The 13,603-nt window shown below is 47.0% G+C and overlaps 1 protein-coding gene across 4 annotated transcripts in view; it reads right to left on the reverse strand.

The window, feature by feature from the left end:
- The window catches only part of LOC137414052 (cortactin-binding protein 2), an 81,654-nt gene that overhangs the window by 30,608 nt on the left and 37,443 nt on the right, over positions 1–13,603 (reverse strand). The window lies entirely within an intron of this gene.

Genomic DNA, 13,603 nt, shown 5'->3' on the forward strand with positions numbered 1-13,603 from the left:
GGTAATTTCCCCAACAGTTTTCCGGACTATAATTTGGAGTGCGGTAAGTCAAAGCTGTTAATATTCCTTGTTTTAACTCCAATTTACATTCTGTTTCTACTTTTAGTGAGAAGTAGGGGTCTGTGCAACCATTCATAAACTTCATTTGGTGCAAATTGGATAATTTTTAGCCGAGTTACCTCAGACCGTGAGTTGGTAATTATATAATTCACACATAGTGCAATACGTGCAGGCTGCTCCACGGAGTGACCTTGCGGGCTTATTTTAACTCCGATTTACATTTTTTTCCCCCTTTTAGTTAGAAGTGGGGGTCTGTGCAACCATTCATGAACTTAATTTGGTGCAAATCGGATAATTATTAGCCGAGTTACCTCAGACCGTGAGCTGGTAATTGTATAATTCACACAGTGCAATACGTGCAGGCTGCCCCAACAGTTTTCCGGACGACAGACTGCCGGGTAGGGGACATCTATTGCAGCGCAATACGCAGAATGCTTGTTAGTGTCGTTTTTCCCTCCAGTTTGAGAGTTTTTACAAAATTCCATCTTTGTGATGACTTCAGTTGATCATCACCTGGTCAAATGTGGACTAACACATTTAAGCATATTGTTATGTCGGTGGGGTAAAGGAATATCTACAGCCAGGTAGATCTGTATAGGTAGGTATTCGACTGTCGCGATAGGGTATCTACCTTGTCATAAGTTCTGTGTTTGAGGCGGTTTGTCGGGATAAGAGTATACCTGTGAACATACCAGGATGTTCGGGTGTTAAATAGTGCAGGGATTAAAGACAACAGCCCTTGTGTGTCACACCTGGTAATCAAACCTTTGTCCCTTATGGCTATGCACACCTGTGGACATTTAGACAGGGCCTTTATTGCACACAGTAATTAAATTTCCTTCCCTGACAATGACTTTGGAAGAAAACGGACAGGAAACCAGGCCAGGACACCGCCGATGATGGCTGCCGCCGGTCGCATCACGAACTTGTATAGCAACATGCCCAGGAGGCCTGTGATTGGTCAGCACGGTAGGCGTGAACCTCCAGCCAACCAGTGCGGGAGGCACGAAGACGCAACTAAGAGGGAGGTTGTTCATTGGAGGGAAGTCGCTGGAAGGTTCGGTGGCTGGCAGGAAGCTACGCGACGCTGATTGGGGAGCGCGCCAAGTTTGACGTCACCGGGAAGGTTTTAAAAAGGACGCGCTGGACGATGCAAAAACGAGCAGCTCACTTGTACATGGACTTGGCTCTTAGCGGTGCAGTCACATTCCTCCCTGTGGCTTTCCTCGTCAAGACGCTGTTCTCTCTCCCATCTCTCCTCGCGGTGGACCTCGTTGGCAGTGCTTTGGGCCGCGTGGTGCTTTTAGGGCGTTGGACGCATGGTGCTTGGAGTGGTGCTCGGAGCGAGGGACCTCGTGGTGTGCAGCGGAGCTTGGAGCCGCGTGGGGACAAGACGACGGACAGTTAAGACATATTCCACCACAGGACGATTCTTTTCCTTTCATCCATTCCTGTGTACGTATTCGAGGTGCGATGTGTGGGATCCCAATATAGGATTTAGTTTATTTGATTACCGTTGCGTTTCTTGTTATCGGGTTCCGTGGAATAAATCTATTTTTGTACATTAAATCTTGTTTGTTCGAGTTAATTAATTTCCCTGCAGGATCGAAGCTGCCGTTGGTTCACTCAAGGTAAGCGCTTTTACCACAGCTTCCACTTCCCTTCTTCCCGCGCTACATAAGCAAAATCCGTGTTTGGTCGTCGCCTCCAGTAAATCCGTTCTGGTCCATCCGCGGTCCCTGGTCTTAACCGGAAGGGTCCGCGTGACAACTGTTGTCGAGGAGTGGGATTGAACCCCGAGTAAATTTGGTGTCAAGGAGTGGAGAATTTGAACGCAAAATGTTTTAGTCGGAGGCGACAAATTGCATAGTCGATTGGGCACATGAAGCGTGATATCGCGTCTTCGGAAAATTTAAATTTTATTCTGAGGTGAAAATAAAATCCATGTGGGGGTAGCGATCTTCTCTCGACAGAGGAGGAGGTGAGCTATATGGAGGAAGAAAGAATGGAAGATGCGGGAAGCATTGGGAGTGAGTCGGAAGTAGTGGGGGAAGAGAGCAGTGGTGGAGCTTCCCCCGCCGTTGGGACGGCCCCGATAACCGACCAGATTTTGGATCAATTGCTTTGGGAAATGAGGGCTCAGAGGGAGCACAGTGAGCAAATGAATGCCAAAATGGATGAAATGAGTGAGCGATTGGAAAATAAATTGGATGCCCGTCATGCACGATGGATGGCTAAAATGGATGCTTGGAGTGAGCGAATGGAAAAGGAAATTGATGGACAAACGAATGAATTGAAGGTAGAACAAAAGAATGATTCACATGGGGCCCAGGAGAAGCCAAGGGTGGCAGAAATTGAATCGGAACTGGGGGAAGCCAAATTAGGAATGGGAGAGAGTGCGGCCCATGCAGATGTGCACGGGGCTCAGGAGCCGGGAATGGCAAGCGAATTAAACGGGAAACTGCAAATGTACAGGTAGATGGGGAATGCCAACAGGTGAGCGTGGAGTGCCCACAGGTGAATGGGAAAGGAAATTTGGAATGTGAAAATTGTAATAGAGGATGTTTCCCACATCGTGGCCTGGAGGTTTATCGGGGCCGGGTGGATGTCACAACACCTCAACGGGGGGACGAATTGGAATTCTTGCAGCACCAGGGCGGTGGTTCAGAGCAAGAGGGGGTAACATTATTGGGGGTCTGGGTAATGGAGCCGTACCGGGTATTTATTGGGGAAGACCTGTCGGGGCCGCAAAGTGTTGATGGGGATGATGGAAATGAGGTGATTCAGCGGCTGGGGACCTGGGACAGTCCCGTGGAGGACAAGGTTGACCAGGCCCAAAGGAGTTTGGGGAATGAGGTGAGTCGGTCCGAGGAGGAGGTTGTAGTGACCGAAGGGACCCTCACCATACACTGCAATTTGGCAACGGAGGCTGCGAAATTGAACAACCAGTTGGGGGAGTGTGTTGGCTCCGGGCTGGATTCGGACAGAGAAGGATCGGGAGATCGAGCCTGACGATTTGGTCCCCGTAGGGAATTTGGAACAACTGCAGGGAGGGGCAGAACAACCTGGGGTTGTTACCTGCAGCTGCGGTTTTGGCAGTGGAAATGAAAATATTTAAAAGGAGAAAGAAATTTAGATTTACATGGGAGTTTGATGTGGAGCAGCCTTGGTTGGAGTTGGTCCCGGGCTGCGAAATTGGGACCAGGGGAGGTCATTGGGGATGGCCTCGGGCAAAAGTTGCCCCTTTGGAAATTTTGTTATGCCAGCCAGCTGGGGGGCTGGGCTGGCGAGATTTGGACATGGGGTCCAGCCTTGGGTGTCAAGGTACGACCTGGGCCCCACGGGGGGTCTGGTGGAGTGTGGCGTCCCTTGTCCGTCGGGGCACCGCCCGAGCGGGTGGCTCGGGCCGACAGGGTCACCGGACCCTGGTGGGGGTTAAGACCTCCAGGGGGTCCGAGGTGGTTTCTCAAGCCTGAGATGGCAAATATTGAGGACCACTAGGGGGAGGTGTTGTGGGTCACGCTTTGGTGGTGGCACTGCGGACGGCCAACTTGGGCCTGATGTTGTGACCACCCGGGCATGCGGCCTGCCACCCTCCTCCTGAGACTCTGGGACAGCCGGCATGTGGTGACCTGCCATGCCATGCTGCTCTATGGACGCGGGTCGACCCGAATGGACAGGAATGAGATAGCCTGCCGGACAACCATTGGGGCATCTGTGGAACGTGATGGTGTGAGTGACCTTCCACAGATGGTCCGTTATGATTTATGGACTCTCGGTTTGGGAAGGGAGCCATGGGGTTCATGTGATCGGGAATTTGCAACGTGCCGAGCATACGGGCCATGCTCGGCTGGCATGTGTATGGCAAAGCATCTTTCTTTGGTGAGTTTAGTAAAATGTGAAAAATGTTTGGCATGGGTAATCTGTGGGTTCGATGCAAATTTAAGGGTGAATTTTGAAATGTCATGGTAGGCACTGCATAGTGACACCATTATTGATCCAGGTGTGTAGACCAAAGTGTTGGAGGCTGTGATAAAATTGACAGGGTAGCAGGACACGGCTTTCAACTGGTTGCGGGAGCGACTGTGCCGATATTTGGGACGCGGGATCATGGGGATGGAGTTGGGGGTCTGGGGGTCAACGTGGTGCTATGGGTGTCCGAGGTGTGTGGACCATGTCTTCTGGGTGGGTCTCCTGGTGGAGCATGGCTGTCGACTGGACCTTGGCATGGTCAAGTGTGGGTGGGCACTGGGGGCTGCAGTTCTGTGGACTGGGGAATGAGGGCAGCGTAAGTGACGTGAGGGGAATGCCATGCACTGCGACCGTCTCCCCCAGGGCCGAGGTTGTGTGCGGTAGTGTTTGAGGCAGCAGGTGCTCACCACATTGGCCAACTGGGGCTGATGCAGCGGTGTTCCTCGCAGGGGGGCCGAAGGATGGATGGTAGGTCGCACCCTTGTGGGCACTCATGGGCCATGTTGGCGTTTTGACTGCTCACCTTGTCCCGATGACCCTTGCACGGTAGAGGTGCAGAGCTGTCGTGGCCACACGTAGTGGTGTGGTGATAATGACCGTTGGTTGCGGACCCACATGCCTGCCAGTATAGTGGGGAGAAAAGAGAAATTTGGTGAAATTTGGCAGGCCCAATGATAAATTTTGGGATTTTGGAGGGTGGATGGCACTTCGGGCTTGACCAACCGGAAGTTACCTGTACATCAAGGTAGAGGTAAGGCCTTGATGTTTACTGTCCCAGGCTGCAGGACTTGCTTATGGAAATTATGGGGACAGGTAATTTGGAGTTGGGGGCGGGTGAGAGTGATGACATGGCCGGTGAGGGGGATGGAATGTGTGCCACACAGTGTCTTGTGGGTGGCGTTTGTGTTAGTGTTGTGGTGATGTGTTTTCAAGTGGTCGTGAGGTTGGAGATAATGGAGATGAGTAATGATTATTGTTTTTTTCGAAGATGTATTGGTTAAATGTGAATGGGATTTCACAATGGCAGGCCATGGCAACTTTTTGTAACACCATCTATGGAAATGTGTTGAGAATTGAATGGCAGCGGGGGAGGAAATGTGTGTTTGGGATCTTGTGGATGGGGAACGTGTGTGTGTCCGCAGGTACAGATCAGGCTCTGAGGAGCGATGCCTGCGGCCCCCCTCTGCGGCAATTACCCCAGGCAGCCGGTGGTATCTGGAAATTGGAGCTCGTCGGTGGAGGGTCTGGTTGGGCGCCATGGGGTAAAAGAGACCCCCGGCGACTCGGGGAGCTGCGCGGCAGCAGGAGGCAATGGAGCCTGGTGTGTGGAGACCCTCACCGGTGAGGTAACGGCAGAAAGGGCTGTTGGGCTGTCACGGGGCCAAGAGGTAAAGGGGGGGGGGGGGGGAGGGGCGGCAATGAACTTGTAAGTTGGTCGACTTGTTTTGGGACTGTGGGCACCACAGCCTGAAGCGCCCCCACCATCTTGTTGTGCGGTACTTCCCCGCTGCCTAGTTGAGAAATGAAATGCACACACGAATGACATCAATGCCATGGTCCTGCAGGGGGGGTGAAATACGTGCTTGGTAATGATTTTTGGAATGAGTATGTGTGGATAAGGGGTTTGTGTTGAATGAATGTGGGCGAAATCCACCGAGCCATGTCACTCACCTGAAGCACCTGAACAGGGCCCGCGGAAATTTAGGGGTACATTGGGATGGCCCCGCAAGTAAGGTTGTGTCTTGTGGCATCCACTGGGGGACGCGGTCTGTAGACCGGGGTAGGTACAAATGTTTAGAGTTTTGAATTTTTGCAAGGCAAGGATAAGTTTGTGGATAAGTACAAATAAGGATAAGGATAAGTACAAATGTTTAGAGTTTTGAATTTTTGCAAGATCAGGATAAGTTTGTGGTGAAGTTAGTTTTTGAGTGTTGTTTGTTTCCTCCCACCACAGGAGCGACGAACGGAGATCATTGTACATATTTGCATGACTGTTAAGGGGATTAGATTGTTAAAGAGGATAGGTAAGTAGCTCCGGCTCACTTCCCACAGCCCTCCTGCTTTATGTCGTAGGTTAATTAAGTGTGAGACAGTAAGTGTTAGGACTGGAATGGTAGCGCCTGCAGTGAACCTAGCAGGAGCTATGGTTCCAGGGGGGGGGGGGGGGGGCTGTGTTATGTCGGTGGGGTAAAGGAATATCTAGAGCCAGGTAGATCTGTATAGGTAGGTATTCGACTGTCGCGATAGGGAATCTACCTTGTAATAAGTTCTGTGTTTGAGGCGGTTTGTCGGGATAAGGGTATACCTGTGAACATACCACGATGTTCGGGTGTTAAATAGTGGAGGGATTAAAGATAACAGCCGTTGTGTGTCACATCTGGTGATCAAACCTTTGTCGCTTATGGCAATGTACACCTGTAGACATTTAGACAGGCCCTTTATTGCACACAGTAATTAAATTCCCTTCCCTGACAATGACTTTGGAAGAAAACGGACAGGAAACCAGGCCAGGACACCGCCGATGATGGCTGCCGCCGGTCGCATCACGAACTTGCATAGCAACATGCCCAGGAGGCCTGTGATTGGTCAGCACGGTAGGCGCGGACCTCCAGCCAACCAGTGCAGGAGGTGCGAAGACGCAACGAAGAGGGAGGCTGTTCATTGGAGGGAGGTCGCTGGAAGGTTCAGTGGCTGGCGGGAAGCTACGCGACGCTGATTGGGGAGCGCGCCAAGATTGACGTCACCCGGAAGGTTATAAAAAGGACGCGCTGGACGACACAAAAACGAGCAGCTCACTTGGACGTGGACTTGGCTCTTAGCGGTGCAGTCGCATTCCTCCCTGTGGCTTTCCTTGTCAAGACGCTGTTCTCTCTCCCGTCTCTCCTAGCGGTGGACCTCGTGTGGAGATCGCTGGCAGTGCTTTGGGCCGCGTGGTGCTTTTAGGGCGTTGGACGCGTGGTGCTTGGAGCGGTGCTCGGTGCTTGGGAGCTTGGAGCGAGGGACCTCGTGGTGTGCAGCGGAGCTTGGAGCCGCGTGGGGACAAGACGGCGGACAGTTAAGACGCACCCCATTCCACCACACGATGATTCTTTTCCTTTCATCCATTCCTGTGTGCGTATTCGAGGTGCGGTGTGTAGGATCCCAATATAGGATTTAGTTTATTTGATTACCGTCGCATTTCTTGTTATCGGGTTCCGTGGAATAAATCTCTATTTTTGTACATTAAATCTTGTTTGTTCGAGTTCATGAATTTCCCTGCAGGATCGAAGCTGTCGTCGGTTCGCTCAAGGTAAGCACTTTTACCACAGCTTCCACTTCCCTTCTTCTTCCCGCGCTACATAAGCAAAATCTGTGTTTGGTCGTCGCCTCCAGTAAATCCGTTCTGGTCCATCCCTGGTCTTAGGGTCCCTGGTCTTAACCGGAAGGGTCCGCTCGACAATATATTTTTAGAGACAAACATTTTATTAGTTCCCTACCGGTGTACACCAGAGGGACTAAGTTTGCACTCCATCCCTCCGTCTGTCAGTCTGTCAGTCTGTCAGTCTGTCAGTCTGTCAGTCTGTCAGTCTGTCAGTCTGTCAGTCTGTCAGTCTGTCAGTCTGTCAGTCTGTCAGTCTGTCAGTCTGTCAGTCAGTCTGTCAGTCTGTCAGTCAAAGAACAGTTTTCCGGACTTTTTTTCTTCTAAACTCTTAATGCTAATGATTTCATACTTTGTACATGGTTTCCTCATGATAAGTTACAGATCAAGTTCGAACTTCACGATGTTTCGATCATTTTTGACAAACTTATGGCACTTTGAACTTTGGTAATTTCTCCAAAAGTTTTCCGGACGACAGACTGCCGGTAGGGGACATGTATTGCAGCGCAATACTCAGAATGCTTGTTTTACAAAATAAATCCTTTGAAAGGTAAGCAAGCGTGTTTGAGACATCTGTTTCTGTGTGTTTGCCACCATTATTTCGGCCCAATTGAATGCTCCTTGGAGAACGATAAATTAGAATCAATTTATTGAACTGAGTGCAATAAAATATCTTTCGGTCCATCTCCCGAGACTAAAGTCTCGACGCTGAGGTCTTAATGGGAGCCTTAGACGTGACAATATATACATGCAGTCACGTGAAAAAGTAAGTACACCCCATGTAAAGTTTTGACTTTTTCAACATACAGCTATTTGATCTTCATTATCAACAATATTGACAGATAAAGGTGATATAATATAACAAATATTAGGAAACATTTACATTTTGAAGTCCATTGTATAATTTAAATAAACATCAATGCAAATTTCGCATGTGAAAAAAGTAAGTACACCCTTGGCTCTAATAGGTGGTATTGCCACCTTTGGCAGAAACAACCTCAAGTAGTCATTTCTTATAACTGTCTACCAGTCTCTGACCGACTGGGAGAATTTTTTGCCCACTCCTCAATGCAGAATTCTTTCAGCTGTGTGATGTTTGAGGGGTTTCCTGCATGCACAGCTCGTTTCAAATCCCCCCACAACATCTCGATGGGATTTAGATCCGGGCTTTGACTTGGCCATTCCAGAACCCTCCATTTCTTTCTTTTCAGCCATTCCTTGGTGGATTTACTGGTATGTTTAGCGTCATTGTCATGTTGCAAGGTCCACCTTCGGTTGAGCTTCAACTTTCCGACAGATGGCCTCACATTATCCTCAAGCACCCTCTGGTACAATGAAGAATTCATCATGGATTCTATGATGGTGAGCTGCCCAGGCCCTGATGCAGCAAAGCTGCCCCAAACCATAATATTTCCACCACCATGCTTTACAGTTGGTATCAGGTTCTTGTGGTCAAATGCTGTCTTTGGTTTTCGCCAAACATGTCTTCTGGCACTGTGGCCAAATAGCTCTACCTTTGACTCATCTGTCCAGAGCACATTGTTCCAGAAGTGCTGGTCTTTGCCTCGGTGTTAATTGGCAAACTTTAGTCTTGCCCTGATGTTCCTTCTGGACAGCAAAGGTTTCCTCCTGGCACACCTCCCATGTAGATCAAATTTGTGCAGCCTCTTTCTAATGGTAGACTCGTGCACTTTGACAACAATGGCAAGAGCTACCTGTCGGTCCCATGATGACATTCTGGGGTTCTTAAAGACTTCTTTCAGCATCTTGCGGTCTGCTCTCGGGCTGAACTTGCTGGGGCGGCCTGGCCTGAACAAGTTGGCAGTTGTTTGGGATCTTCTCCACTTGTAGATGATCTTCCGGAATCGAATGATTGATTTCAAATAGTTTGGAGATCTTTTTAAATCCCTTCCCAGAATCGTAGGCATCTATAACCTTCTTTCTGAAGGCCTCAGAGAGCTCTTTTGATCTCGGCATGGTGACGCCGCACACTTCAACAACAAAGAGCAAACCAAACTAAATGTCCGAGGTTTAAATAAGACAGGTTCCTCCAAGATCCTCTCTAACGATGTTCTAATCATTTGCACCTGAGCTGGTGCACCTGATTGTAATTTTAGGTATTTGAAGTAGTGATAAATGTCGGGGTGTACTTCCTTTCTCCACATGCGAAATTTGCATTTATGTGTATTTAAATTATACAATGGACTACAAAATGTAAATGTTTCATGATATTTGTTATATTATATCACCTTTATCTGTCAATATTGTTGAAATGAAGATCAAATAGCTGTATGTTGAAATATGTTGAAAAAGTCAAAACTTAACATGGGGTGCACTTGCTTTTTCACGTGACTGTAGAAATACCAATAAATAAAAGCTTACCTTTTGTCCTCTTGCCTCATATTCATATTTTGGTCTCAAATCCAAATTTCTAGGGTATATAGCAATAATAACAAATTTGACTTCACTGTTCCAATATAAGCTCAGTTTCAAATTATAACCAAAAACGTACAACAAAAAGCATCGATTGGCCTACAGATTGCTTGAATGACTTACTTATTCGATCTTTGCATTTATCCTGCTCAACTGCCATGTTCATTCTTTAGAGCGAGTACTGTGCATCTGAATGAGACTGTGGCAGCTTTATATTGCAAATGATATTGCTAAATAATAGCATCATAATTTTATAAATACAAATGGAGAGTAAAGGGTGCTGATGTGTCCACCAAATGGATGCTGCTTAGAATCTTGCTCTCATGTGCCCTCTGCTGAGTGCACACCAGCGGTTCAGGAAAGGATCAAAATAAACGTCATGGTTTGTACAGCACTTGATCAGCACTCGGTAGAGCGCATACCTCCGCCTGGATAAACAGTTTATGTTTTGTATTCCAATGATAGGCCGGATCTGGATTCGGACCTGAACCAAAATCTAATCAGCTTGTCCTTGTCACCAAACCAACTCATCCAACAAGTTTAGTCATAACTCGTCCATAACTTTTTTTAATATCATGTCATGTCATGATTTAAATATCATGTTATATGCTATGTTACACTTCATCTCTCAATGGTGAAGAATCACTTAAAAATTATACCAGCCGGATCTGGATCCGGATTTTCACCAAAACTGAATCAATTCTTCCACGTCACACACACAACCTCTCCACCAAGTTTCGTCCAAATCCCTCCTCGAAATATAACTTTTTGAGATATCCTGTTATGTATCGTTTTTGGCCCGATCTCCCAATGGTGGTGAAGAATCACTTAAAATTCTTGTAGCCGAATCCGGATCTTCACCAAATTCTAATCATTTCGTCCTTGTCACATACACTACCTTTCTGCCAAATTTCGTCCGAATCCGTCCACAACTTTTTGAGATATCTTGTTCACAAACAAACAGACAAACAGTCAAAAAGATAAACAGACCAACAGCCAAACAGATAAACAGAGACAAACAAACAGATAGACAAACAGATAAACAGACATACAGACAGACCAACAGACAGATAGACAAACAAACAGACAGAGACAGACAGACAGACAAACAGACAAACAGCCAAACAGATAAACAGACAGACAGACAGACAAACAAACAGATAGATAAACAGCCAAGCATACAGACAAACAGCCAAACAGATAAGCAAACACACAGACAAACAGGCAAACATAGATAGACAAACACACAAACAGCCAAACACAGACAGACAAACAGGCAAACAGACAGACAGACAGACAAACAGACAGACAGACAAATGGGGGTGAAAACACAACCTTCATACGCCTTCGGTGGTGGAGGAAATGATATAGTTAATGGGAGTTTAAGGGGCCAGATATTATGTATGCCAGATTGTGGGGGTCATGAAGCCTGGTGTTGGCTTAGCGGTTAGGGTGCCGGCTTGGGATCCTAGGATCCTGGGTTCGAATCCCAATAACTGAGTGAGGGATAGGAAGCAGGAAGGCTGCAATAAGCAAAATATGAAGCGAGAAGCGAGATGGAAGCGAGATGACAGACTTCTTAAATAGTTATTTTGCTTCAACGTTTACGCAGAGGCAGAGAGGATCTGTCTCGAGGTGAGGAAGGGTTGTTTGGTGAGTTCCGGGTGGTAAGGAAAGAGATAAGGAGACAGCTTGTATAATTTAAAGGAAGCAGAACGCGGAAGTTGCAAAGGTATTGGAGATACTGATTATGATTCAGATGAGGAACCACCCAGATAAATAATAATTAAAGATAACCAACATGGGTTTACCAAACGGAGATAAAGTTTAAGGGAATTGCTGGAATTCTACAGGGTGTCGCCGATCAGGTATGTGAAAGCGAGTACATGGATGAAATATACCTGCACTTGCAGAAGGGATTCAACATGTTACCTTAACAGTCTCAACACATACGAGGCTGTTATAGTTGAGGTTAGGGTTTGTGGAGTGGCTGGTAGAATTGCTGAGGAATAGGAAGCAGGAAGTGGTCGTCATTGGGAGGATGTTAGACTGGGAATTTGTAAGTACCATAGTGGGGTACCTCGCAGATCATGACTAGGACCACTATTGTTTGTAATTTACATCAAGGATTTTGGTAGTGGGGTAAATAGTAGAATTGCAAAATTTCAGATGCCACGGAGTGTGGAGGTGATGAAGGTCGTAAAGAAGGAGTGGTTGTTTCAGATTCAGGAAAGCCGAGATGCTCTCATTGCATGGGCGAACTAAAAGGGCACTCGGTAGAGCGCTTACTTCCCCCACCCAGGCTGAACAGTTTACGTCTTGTATCCCACTGATAGGCTGGATCTACATCCGGACCTGAACCAAAATCGAATCGGCTTGTTCTTGCCACACACTCAACCAGTCCACCAAGTTTTGTCCAAATCAGACCACGGCCTTTTAAGATATCCTGCTCACAGACAGACAGATTTGTATTACCCTCGCCAGAGGAGAGGGTATTGCATCTGAGTCCGTTTGTTTGTCTGTTTGTCTGTTTGTCTGTTTGTCCACACACAATAAATATGATTTTCTCTGTAACCGTTGGTCCGATTGACAGGAAATTTTCACCATAGGTGCAACTCCACCTGTATATTTTTTAATGAGAATTATGACGTCATAGATCACGTGGTTCGTCCGCCATCTTGGAAAAACCGAAAAACTTTGCACCTCTATATCTCGGAAAGCGCTGAATAGAAAAAATTGAGACATGGCTCATTGTAAAGAACTCTCCATGGGGAATAAAATATGTTAATGACGATGTCATAGGTGCCTCCATTATGATGTCATAATTAGACAAGTACAAAACTTCATCCGATCAAGATTAAATTTATTGAGCATAATCTAGGAATAAATTAGTTTAGGGGAAAAAAATGATGTCATCGGTCACGTGGTTCGGCCGCCATATTTGTTTTAACACAAAAGCCTTAAAAACCACTGAAAATACATCCTGGCGAGGGTTTGCAATCTCCGATTGCTCTTTTTCTTGTTTTTTTTTTGTATACAAGATCGAGGCTCGTGTAAGAGCTAACATTAATCACAAAAAAAAACAAAAAAAAAACGGACACACAAAACATACAAAAAAGGGAGCGGGAGACAAGATGGGGAGAGAGAGGGAAGCACACAAGTACAACAGCAAACAACAGGGACAGCGGAAGATGTGGGAGGGAGAGGGCTTGGGGGGAGGACGCATAGGAAGGTGGGGGGTATTTGGTGGTCGGTATTTCAAAAAAAAAGTGGATCTGGGGTGAAATTCATGGGGGTAGAAAAGATTAAGGTTTTGGATGGGGGAAGATAAGAGATGGTGGTGAACAGCTGTTTTAAAGACCTGGAGGGAGGAGTGGGATTGAAGAGAGTGAGGGAGTTTGTTCCAGAGGCGGGAGAAAAGAGGAATGAAGGTGAATTAAGAGTCTTGATTTTGGCAGTTTCACCAGAAGAGGGTTGATAAACAGACAAACAGGGCTAAAAATATAACCCAGATACCTGGCAGATACCAGGTAGATTGGCAGACGTATTTCACTTTTAAGAAATACAAGTTATTGGGCCTGGGCAAAAATAGTAGAAATCGGGTATACAATGCAAGGGCCAGTTTAGGAGCGTGTTACACATGATAATTATCTTGGGGCGAGGTGGTAGTTGTAGATAGATACAGGGCTTAAGCAATGAATGCAGCGTGAGGATCAAGGTGCACACTCAAGGGATGGGTCAAAAGGAAAGGGAATGAGACACAGAAAAGATAACCGAGGG

This window comes from Myxine glutinosa, chromosome 1 (genome assembly GCF_964187855.1).
Source record: "Myxine glutinosa chromosome 1, kmMyxGlut1.1, whole genome shotgun sequence".
NCBI classification, from domain to species: Eukaryota; Metazoa; Chordata; class Myxini; order Myxiniformes; family Myxinidae; genus Myxine; species Myxine glutinosa.